This window comes from Xenopus tropicalis, chromosome 4 (genome assembly GCF_000004195.4).
Source record: "Xenopus tropicalis strain Nigerian chromosome 4, UCB_Xtro_10.0, whole genome shotgun sequence".
NCBI classification, from domain to species: Eukaryota; Metazoa; Chordata; class Amphibia; order Anura; family Pipidae; genus Xenopus; species Xenopus tropicalis.
In genome coordinates, this window is record NC_030680.2 from 135,900,129 (window position 1) to 135,909,902 (window position 9,774).

The window sequence follows — 9,774 nt, forward strand, 5'->3', positions numbered from 1 at the left end:
GCAACTTTTATTGTTGCCAGTGGAAACCATTTTCGGAGCGTTTACTCGCCCATGATAGCAGTGATCTATAATGGGCGAGTAAGCTGCTTCATGGTACCCTAATAGAGATAGCACAGTGTGACAGATTGCGGGGATATTTATTAATGTTCTGTAGGTACCCATAGGGTTAATCTGCCCCTATGGCTTTAAACCCTACAACTTCCTTAGTTTCAGCTGTTACTGGGCAAAGACCCATGTATTAGTTTAGAGTTTGCCTTATGCCTTATTGGTTATTTGGGCTGACCACACCTCTTGCACTCTCATATAGTGTTTAGCAGGAGGGTGTGTCTTCCTCTTTGGCTGCCTCTGTGTCTCAGGTGGAGGTGGTCATCAACTACTCTAGTGAAGTCAGGGACAGGGTCCCCGTGAACGAGGACCAGTTAGATAGTTACTCTTGTAGAGCACTTTCTAGGAAACTGAGATAGAGAGGGAAGGAAGCAAGAGCAGTTTCGGCTCCACCAAGGAAAGTAGCTGGAAGTACCCTTCCATACAGGCACTGTTGCCTCAGCATAGGGCCACGGTTAAGACATAGGAGACAGGTAGTATCTTAACCCTGATCCACAGTAGGCTGTAGCTAGAGGTATTCAACCTGAGGACTGAGGTATCTATCAAGACTGCTTCAATAGGGGTGCCAAGCTGACCAGGTGCATTTACCCTGCCCAGTCTCCCAAAGAGGTGGGATAAACCGTTGTGTGCATCCTCTCTTGTTGTCCTCAGGGAGTACTATCATATAACATCTGTATGTGAGTATGTTGCAATAACCCTGCACATTGATTGTCTTTGACAATAAACCAGTTCTATTTTTAAACTGCAAGAACCTTCTTGTGTCCATTATTGCTAAACTGCACGGCACACAGCTACAGTGAGTTGTAGTTATACTACACCCCATTTAGTGAAGGCCCATCCTGAAGGATTAAGTCGCATGTACCCCATGCTCTAAACCTATACTAGCCGTGCTTTGACTGTTTTACAGCCAAATAGGGCTTACAGTTTCATTAAAGATAAGTGCAAAGAAAACAGTGGTTATAAGTAGCACAGAATAGAGGTTGGCATGATAAAGCATGTCTGTGTAACATAAATGGAAATTTGGAAGAAGTCCTTATGTGCCCAATGTAAATACCATGAATAGATATAGACAGAGGTCCACCCAATCCTTTCATGCTTGAACCTAAAATTCTTGTCTCCCAGCTGGGAAACATACCTGCACCCAGTAGAGTTAGCTCAGGTGTCTGAATGAGAGCAGGCTGGGGATGTGCCAGCAGCGCTGGTGGTGGTGCCGCACAGAAGGGCGTTGCTCCTAAGCGTGTTTTGTTCTGTCTCAAGTGGAACGGCACAGACAGCGCTCTCCTCTGCCACTCACCTGAAACTGATCCTGTGCCAGTTCAGCTATGATTTCCTATTATAAAGAGAAGCCGGGGTAGAGTGTTGCAATTAATAAAAAATGAGACAAATTACAATAAATTTACCAAATCTGGCAGCCCACAGGTATGCTATCACTTATCACTTATATAGAGGATATAAATATAATACACAAACAAGCCTTAAATAACCTGTAAAATATATCCTTACTTATGTCTCGCGACTTATGGAAATTTGTGTATTTTAATAAAAAATACTAATGTACAATGGGCAATTTAAGGATATTAAACATAAACTCTGATTTAGGATCAGTGGTTCTGATCAGTGACGGCTGCCAGGGAGATGAAATCAAGCCATCAGTACTCATGGGGCTCCATACTACTACTACCTTTGCAGGACCCTTTACCTAATAGGTCCCAGTTATTAGCCCACTGGTTACCTGGGCCTCCTGTGCAGTGGGCCCCATCCAACAAATAGAGTGGGGCCCTAATAAAAAATAAATGCTCCATGCATGCATGCCTATGCCTCTGATCTGTCCCACCCACAACCAAATTCTGCTCAAAGTCTGACAATTCTGTGACCCATGACTCTCACCTTAGCATCTGTTGGGGTTCCCCTCAGCCACAGGGCCCAAGACTTGAGTACCCCCCAATAACAGCTTTGGGCAGCCACCATCCCACTGTTCTAGCCTGCCTTTTCTCATGAGGTGCAGGGGATATTAAGGGTGTGCAGGTGAAAGGCTCTGGGTGGCCTTTGAAGGGGACCAAAGTGCTATAAAGAACTATAGCCCCATAATAAATACATATCAAAAAGATAGTTTATACTATGTTATGTGCCCTATTAAAGAATCTTACCAAACTGGAATATATATATCAGTAAATATTGCATTTTACTTCCTTCCCCTTGATCCACCATTTAGTGATGGGCTGGGTGCTCCCTCAGAGATCAGCTGACAGGAAATAATGCAGCTCTGACTGTAACAGGAAGTAGTGTGGGAGCAAAAGGTAGAACTCTGCCCATTCATTGGCTGATGGGGCCTAGCATGTATGTGTGCCTTGGCTTGTTTGTATGCACTGTGAATCATATGATCCCAGGGGGCGGCCCTTAGTACTTAAAATGGCAATTTTCTATTTAGGATTACCCATTGGCACATACATTTGGGTTCTGGCTCTTTGTAACTGTGGCATTTCCCTGTCTCATTACATAGGGCACTGAGACATTCTGCTAACTATAGAATTATATAGAATATATAGTTTTCATGTGTGCTCTATACTATCTTTACACACTATGGGGCACATTTACTAATCCACGAATCCGAATCCCGAATATGAAAAAAATCGGATTGTAAATGAAAATTTTGGGACTTTTATCGTCAGCGTCGCGTTTTTTTCGTATTTTGCGCGATTTTTTCATTGCCGTCACAACGTTATCATATTTTGTGCAACTTTTTTGCAATCGTCGCGACGGCGACGAAAAAGACGCGGAAAATATACGATAAAGTCGTAACGGTAACGAAAAAATTGCGGGACATACGAAAAAATCTCGGCATCGACGAAAAAGTCGCAAAAAAACGTTCATTACGAAAAAACGCGTTCCGACGCTTTCGGTCCGTTCGTGGATTAGTAAATCTGCCCCTATGACTTTACGTAAAGCCAATCAGCCAACATGGCCCTAACATTGCCATACACAACGCACTCTCTCATTAATAAGCCTTCCCAGCTATTGGGAACCATATTGGGACCATTAAACCAGACAAACACACAGAGCCCATTTGGGTTTCCCTGATTTACGAGAGCTGTAAAATTACCAGTATCCTAAAGGGACTGCGTCTGGTTCCCCCATGACGTTATTTAGAATGCATGCTTAGCTGTTCAACATGTCAGGGCCATTCACAGCAGCTGAACCCTTGGGTGCTTTTACACTGAGTCTTGCATTTCATTTCATGGAATTCACTGTAGTTGAACTAGTCCCCTCACTAACTGAAGAGGTTAAAAATGCTGGCAAGTGCATGTGTTTAGATTTATGTTTAGGCTTATTTGAATTGTATGAGAAGCCTTATGGTAAATCCCAATGGGGGGGGCAGAGACAAAATGTTCACAAATGCTAAAAATGTGTCTCCTGTATGGAGCGGCATGTTCTGACAGTCACACATAATCTATTAATCACTCACTGAGATGTATACATGCGCCTTTCAATGCTGTGCTTAAGCAGATTAGGGGAAGCAAACCCCCCTTTCACCTCTGATTTCTGGTTGGTTAGCGCTGGGGTCAGCAGCTCTGTGGCACAAGGCACCTTTAGCAGGTCAGGGGCCGGACTCCTACGGCTCACCCCACCAGCGTAATGTCAGATTGCTGGCTTGGGTTAATAGAGAGTAGGGAGGGGTTGTGTGACTTTTTGTTGCTTTGCACATCCCTAGTGCTCACACTGTCCCACAGTTAAGAGAAAAGTGAACATGACCAACCTTTGGCCCTCTGGCTGCTGTTGTACTACAACTCCCATCAGCCTGTACAACCTATGGCTTTTATATAGTAACCCCTCCCCCCATGCACTATATTGGGTTTCTTTACACAACAATACATAATGTAGACAGTGAGATTCTGAAACAATTTGCAATTGGCAGTTTGGAATTTTAGCTGCTATCTGGTTGCCTGGGTCCAGTTTACTATAGCAACCAGGCAGTGGTGTAAATGAGAATCTGGGAAATAAATAGGAGACAAGACAAGTAATAAAACAAGAAGGAACAATAACTGTAAAAATGCAGCCTCAGGTTTTGGCTGCTTTTGAAAGCTTGAAAAGATATATATAAAAAAAAGAAAAATATATAAAACAAATACAGTTGAAAAGGCTTCAACAGTAGCACATTCTGTGACATACATAAGTGTGTATGTCAAACAAACATAAGAATTTGAAATTAGTCATTTTTGATTTGTGGATTTTAAACAATTTCATTATTTATTCAGCAGCTCTCCAGTTAGGAATTTCAGCAGCTATCTGGTTACTAGGGTCCGAATTACGTTAGTAACCTGGGGTGGTTTAAATCTGGGGTCCCCGGCCTTGTGGTTGGGCCGTGAGCTGTGCTAAACTGGGCCACCTCTACCTGTGATCCCAACTCCATGAAAACTGCTATGGGAAGCCCAGGAAGCTTTTTACTGATCGCGAAAAGGACCAAAGTAGTTAAAGCTCCATATTAAGCATCAGGGGATGTCACCCCTTAGGTGGGAGTAAAAAGAGTGAGTGGGCTGGATGCATCTAGTTGCAGGGAAACAAGCTCAGGTCTATACCCACCACCCCTGGTCTTTGTCTTGCTTGAAACCGGTCCATGGCCCAAAAGAGGTTGGAGACCACTGGTTTAAATGAGAAACTGGAAGTGGCCTGAATAGAAACATAAGAAGTAAAAAAAAAACATAACTTTAAAAATTTTAAGCTCACAGAGCAATAACCTTTGGTCGCCAGTTAATCCTATTTGAAAGCTGAAAAGAGTTAGAAGGTGGCAACTCAAAAAACTATAAAAAAAATAAAACATGAAGACCAATTGAAAAGTTGCTAAGAACTGGCTATTCTATAACATTCTAAATGTTTAAAGGCACTCTACCCCTTTGAAGGTGAATTGCCCCATTAAGGTTGTGCCATTCCAATTCCTATTTAAGAAGAACCTATCTAATAGGGGTACTTTCTATACCCTACTAACCTTCCCTGTGGAGGGGCCATAAATAGAAACCCATAGAAGCAAGGAACAAAGGCACAGGGGACCGCAGACCATTCCTGGTGTTACAATGACACTGGCCATGTTGGAAGGCTTGGTCCATAAGAGCAAGAATAAAGGCATTGCCCAAGGGGACGAAGCCTGCGTGATGTACAAAGCCAGTGCATGATACTGAGGAGCAGCGGCACCACAAAAGCCACAAACTGATGGGATGACGTGAGGGGATAATGCAGAGAATGTAGGGATGCGCTGATTATAACATGACAGTATGGAGTCTGTGTCACCCCATAATTACTGAATTCCACTATCCCTGTATGTGTTTATCTGCAAATCACCTCCAGCCACTCGCTCCCCGTATTCACATCTCCTTTAATCTCCCTCTACTTTAATCAGTTCCGACTTGCCCTTTGGTTACTTCACACAGCAGTTCATCATCTTCTCCTTTTAATGTGTTGCGGCACTGATTGTTTTGGTCACCCCCCCCCCCCGTCGTAAATCACTGACAACTGATGTGAATGTGGGGTGGGCAAACTGCATGGGTAACTGTCACCTGAAATAAAGGACTACTTATGCAGTGGAACCAATACTGGGTGGGTAGGTGGCATAATGATAGTTGTACCAGTCATAAAGCCCAGTGTGCCACTGCCCTAATTGGCATTTACCATCTTATGGACTTTAACCACCACCCTTAAAGGAGAACTGAAGCCAAAAGGTGAATATGGCTCAAAGTGATGTATTTTATAGACTGAATTTACTATACCCACAGAGAGGGTTCAGCAGCCCTATAACACAAATGACCCAGGCCTTCAAATCTTTCCACAAGAGCTCTCTGTCTTGGATCTTGTTAGCCATTCTCTCAAATGTCAGTGACACTGCACATGCTCAGTGTGCCCTGGGCTGCTGTTGAGAAGCTAAGCTTAGGCATCCTAAGCCTGTGCCGTGAATCAGCAGAAAATAAGGTGGAGAAAAGGAAAGCAGATACTAGGGGCATCTTCAGATTTCCCTGATAAATTATGGGCACTGTAAGCTGTAAGAAAGAAAAGGTCTATTGCATTTAAATTACATTTATTAACTCTTTCTTGTGATGCTCGTTTTGGACAATTCAGAACAGAACACAGAAAGACGTTAATGACAGGCGCAGCAATATACCTCCCAACTGTCCCAATTTTCGCTGGACAGCCCCTCTTTTAACAGCTCGGCCCGCGTTCCCGTATTCTTACTGAAAAGTCCCTCATTTCCCTTTGATCTCCTGCACTGAATGCTAAAAGAGATACAATGTTTCTCAAACTTAATTAAATAGGTAGCTTTTGGCAGAGAGCCCAGAAATCTCAACAAGCTACACCTGCACTTAGATACAATGTTTTTCAAACTCCTGCCCTGAATGCTAAAAGAGATACAATGTTTCTCAAACTTAATTAAATTGGTAGCTTTTGGCAGAGAGCCCAGAAATCTCAACAAGCTACACCTGCACTTAGATACAATGTTTTTCAAACTCCTGCCCTGAATGCTAAAAGAGATACAATGTTTCTCAAACTTAATTAAATAGGTAGCTTTTGGCAGAGAGCCCAGAAATCTCAACAAGCTACACCTGCACTTAGATGCAATGTTTTTCAAACTTAATTAAAAAAGTACCTTTTGGCAGAGAGCCCAGAAATCTTAACAAGCTACACCTGCACTTAGATACAATGTTTTTCAAACTTAATTTAAAAAGTACCTTTTGGCAGAGAGCCCAGAAATCTTAACAAGCTACACCTGCACTTAGATACAATTGTAACTAATAGGTTAAACAGGTCTCTTGGGGGATCTGAGAATAGCAGCTTAAAGGGCAATTTCATCTTTTTTTAGTAAAACTGTAATAACACATAAATCCCCCAAACTCCCAGAAATGTGTTCAAACTTTAATAACCTGCCAAATTTTGTAAAATGGGAGTGGTATCTAGGGGGGTGTGGTCACAAAAACAGGTGTGGCCATAAAAATTTCGACGCACTACGTGCAGCATTTCTTTTTGTCCCACTTTACATTTTTCAAATGTTGGCAGGTATGGAGCAATAGTAACATAAGAGTTAACTGGTAGTAAATGAGCAGAGACTGACGCAAATCTCTAGGTGCTTTACCAAACTGCAGTTTGCTCTCCTTTCTCTGGAACGTCCAGCAATGTAAATAGGTTTGGCCACTAAGATCACTGGGATTCATATACATGGAGTCTAGAAATGCACTGGGGACACAGTAATAGTCAAGAAGCTGCTGAATGGGACCGGAATGATGACAGAAGCACATATTCACTTGCATGAAATAATCTGACTTGGTTTACATTAAATTATATCTGAGAAAGAAAAACAACAGGGAATGCAAGACTTACCGACCCCAGACATGGCAGGACATTTGTCATAGAGGTATTTTGAGCAGATTTCACTCACTTTCTTATCATTAACAGCCTGTCCGGAGAAAGAAAATACATTTAGATTAGAAAATGGAAAGAGCAAAGAGGCCAGCCAGAGATTGTTATAGTTTGGTGAGTAATGGAATAATAGGTTTGCGTGCTGTTTAGGCCGGGTCTCCATGACCCCTATAAACACAAACACAATCCAATTAATATGTAGAAAATAGTAATAAAAGACAATATTTCAGTGCAGTACATTGGTGGGGCAGCAGGACATTGTTAGTGCACCAAGCTCTATGATCCCAGGTGAGAATAAGGGGGCAATGCCCATTTGTCCCCAGTGTTGGAATAATTCTGTTACATTCGAACATCCCAACAAGAGACACACGGAACTGCTGCGTGCCAAGGGAATGTGGGTAGTGCATTACTACACCAGTGAATTTAGTGATAGTCCTTCAAAAAGCAAGTGGGCACAGTTGTGCAGAAGCAGCGTGGCCTGCACAGTTTCTCCTAAATGAGCCCCAGAAACACAAATACAAGAAAACACATGACAGAGCTGTCAAACACAGGCATGTCTGAAAGGGCTAGATTTCATCAACATAAGGCTACCAGTATGCTGAATGAATTGCAAATGGCTGTTTTTATGTTAAACAATGCCCTCTAGTGGCTGTCTTGATTACTGAATGGTTGAATTTGTAAAGCAACCTACCCCCCCCCCCCCCCACCCAGTACTAAGGTGCTGCCAACATTGCACACAACTGCTGCATGCAATAGCCTCTCACTGCATGAACTGGTCACTAGCTTGGAGATGGCTGAGAAACCCCAGACATCTTGGGGCAGATTTAGGAAAATGTGAGTTTAGAGCTCAATATATAAAAACTCACATACGTTCTATTCATTCCTATGGGATAAGTGTATTTATCAATGGGTGAAAGTTAGGACAATTGGATAAATATGCTTCTAAAAATCCCATAGGAAGGAATAGAACATGTGTGGGGGTTTTATGCCCCTGAGGCAAGTGTCTCAATTTGCCTCTCACAGCTGGGTCAGGCGAGTCATAATGTATGACATGGATACCTGTGGGGCTGGGGGCGGGTCCACAAGGGGGCATGTCATTATGTCAATGGGTGAAGCTATGGCACTGGGGGGGGGCGTCATGACGTCCATGATGAGGGCACAGTCCTGTTGTGGCAAATTTTGTAAGTATAGGAGCTAGGGAGGGGAGAAGAGGTAGTTTACAGTATATTTCTGGTAACTCTGTAATACCGGCCCCAGGCTTAGCTGGTGTTTTACTGCCTCGCCGGGGAAATACCGGCCAGTTGGCAACCCTAATTTGTACATGTATGGTCAGTTGATATACTAACCTTTCAGTTACAGAATATTCTTTACATACATTGTAGATTGTAAGCTCTTTTGGGCAGGGCTTTCTTCACCTCTTGTATCGGTTATTGATTGCTTTTTATGTTACTCTGTATGTCCAATGTATGTAACCCACTTATTGTACAGCGCTGCGGGATATGTTGGCGCTTTATAAATAAATGTTAATAATATTAATAATACAGACATTGCTAGTCACTGCACTTGGCACACCTGGTAAAAAAAAAAACATAGTAGAGATCAGAGGCACCAGGTTATATGTTTTAAAATCAGAAATTGGAGCCAGGAAGAGTGTAATGCACACAGTGGAGTTTTGTTACTCTGAACCCTAACCGTACTCATCTCTTCTTTCTCAATTTTTCTTTGTTTTAAATCCTTTGATATTAAAATCAGTGGCGTTCAAGCCCCTAGTGCCACCCTAGGGCGGCTGATGTAATACTGTCCCCCTTGCCCCTTTGCATCAGAGAGGACCAAGGGGGGGCTTCTTTGCTAGTGCAGAAAGCACAATAGCACTCTCTGCACTAACTGAATAAAAAAATTGTAATTTCAGGTAACTTCATTGCCTCTGGCGCCTGAGGCGAGTGTCTCAACTAACCCCATGGCAGCAGCGCCCCTGATTAAAATGCTGCCATTCTCAAATGTCATTTTAGAATAATGATTACAGCAGCAGCAGCCAAGCAGATGGGGCTTAAATACTAAAGTATAATTACAATGAGGTCTATACAGTTTGTTGGAAATTTGAAAAAAAATGCTGTGTCATTTAGAACAGAAACATTGCCAGGATAGCTCACATCCCTGTACAGGTTACAGTTCTAAATATTCATTTTTAAAGCTCCAGGAATGGTGGAAAATACTGGTATCTCTGTACAGGGTCAGACTAGGCCACCGGGAAAAATCTCGGTGGGCCTCGGCGGC